This window comes from Charadrius vociferus, unplaced genomic scaffold (assembly GCF_000708025.1).
Source record: "Charadrius vociferus isolate BGI_N301 unplaced genomic scaffold, ASM70802v2 scaffold404, whole genome shotgun sequence".
Classification (NCBI taxonomy): Eukaryota; Metazoa; Chordata; class Aves; order Charadriiformes; family Charadriidae; genus Charadrius; species Charadrius vociferus.
This window is the reverse complement of record NW_009648443.1, coordinates 843,773-845,459: the sequence shown is the minus strand read 5'-3', so window position 1 is coordinate 845,459 and position 1,687 is coordinate 843,773. Positions and strand designations below refer to the sequence as shown.

The 1,687-nt window shown below is 61.5% G+C and overlaps 1 protein-coding gene across 1 annotated transcript in view; it reads right to left on the bottom strand.

Moving 5' to 3' along the window:
* The window catches only part of GALNT5 (polypeptide N-acetylgalactosaminyltransferase 5), a 19,796-nt gene that overhangs the window by 17,512 nt on the left and 597 nt on the right, over positions 1 to 1,687 (bottom strand). The gene's annotated exons all lie outside the window — the stretch shown is intronic.

The following is a 1,687-nucleotide window of genomic DNA, read 5'->3' as shown; positions in this document are numbered from 1 at the left end:
GCCTCCATCCCGAGAGCTCCTCCCCCCGGTGCCGCAGCCCTCAGCCCGTCCCTTCCTCCCGCAGCCGCAGCGCTCGCAGGGTCCCACACGGGCTGTCACTGCGGGGAGCGCTCCGCTTCTACGGGTGGAAGGGCTGAGGATAACCCTTGGGTAGTCTATATTGGTATCGGGATCGACACTGGTCCTTTAGTGCCGTTAATGTTAACTCTCTAGTCTTATCCCGTTAAATATGTGTATATTTCCCCCTTCGGGTTTCCTTTTTTTTCCCCAATTCCCCCTCCCAGGTGGGGAGGGGTCATCAGGTGAGAGAATAATTGTCTAAACGACAATAGATTGTTGTGGGTTCCTCAAACCACAACAGCGGGTTAAGCTGCTGCCAGGTCCGTGGCAGTTTCCCACACCCCCCATCAATGACCAGGCAGATGAGCCACAGCTGGACCACGGCTACCAAGCCCCGGCTGGGTCAGTGCGAGCCGTGGAGCCAGCCCCCCGCTCCTGCCCACAACGTGGTGGGCCACCAGCAGTGCTTGGTTGCAACAGGAATCCTTGGGTGGTCTTTGCAGGGAGTCCAAGAAACACCCCACTGTGCCTGGTCAGGTGTGTACAGCTGTGGTTATATGGACACCTCCCCCCAGCCCAGGTTGCTCCAAGCCCCGTCCAACCTGGCCTTGAACACCTCCAGGGATGGGGCAGCCACAGCTTCTCGGGGCAACCTGCCCCAGGGGATCACCACCCGCACAGGCAACAATTTCTTCCTCATATCTCATCTCAATCTCCCCTCTTTAAGGTTAAAACCATTCCCCCTCATCCCACGGCTCCCCTCCCTGATCCAGAGTCCCCCCCAGCTCTCCTGGAGCCCCTTTAGGCACTGGAAGGGGCTCTGAGGTCTCCCCTTTTTGGCCTTCTCTTCTCCAGGCTGAACCCCCCCAACTCTCCCAGCCTGTCCTCCCAGCAGAGGGGCTCCAGCCCTCCCAGCATCTCCGGGGCCTCCTCTGGCCCCGCTCCAACAGCTACGTCTCCTTCTGCTGGTGGGACCCCCCGAGCTGGAGGCAGCACTGCAGGGGGTCTCCCCAGAGCAGAGCGCAGCAGAGGGTAGTGGTGGGTTAACAGGTGGGTGCAGTGTCCCACGGCATCCCCCCGTGTCCCCCTGTGTCCCCAGGTGTCAGGGTGGCAGGCTGTGCAGGGGTATAACCCGGTGACTCGTCAGTAGAAGCTGTTCCTGCAGACGTGGTGGCGTAGGGTGGGCTGTGCAGGGCTGGGATGTTTAGGAGTTGTTCTGCACTGGGTGGAGGTGTGCCCGTTACGCCGAGCTCCGTGTGCTGGGATGGTCACACATGGCCCCCACGGCTGCGTTGCACCAACTGAGCAAAACCGCAGTGTGGGGACCCTCTGCCATCCCACCACTGCCAGGAGCCGTGCACCGGAGGCCCCATCACCACCGGGCAGTGGCCCACTGCCCTGTCCAGGAGACTCGATTCCCGGTGCCAGGCTCCCCGTCAAGCAGCTTCCCTCCGTTAACGAACGCTGTGCAGCCCATGGGTGGGAACAAGGTGGCAGGGTTGGTGCAAAGGTACCGTTGCACAGTCAGTGTGGCATCCGTGGCACCGGTGGGCACCTTAACGAGCTGCGAGATGAGCTGTGAGGTGCGGGCATTGGTTGCTAAAGCTCAGGGCTGGGGCGCTGAAGG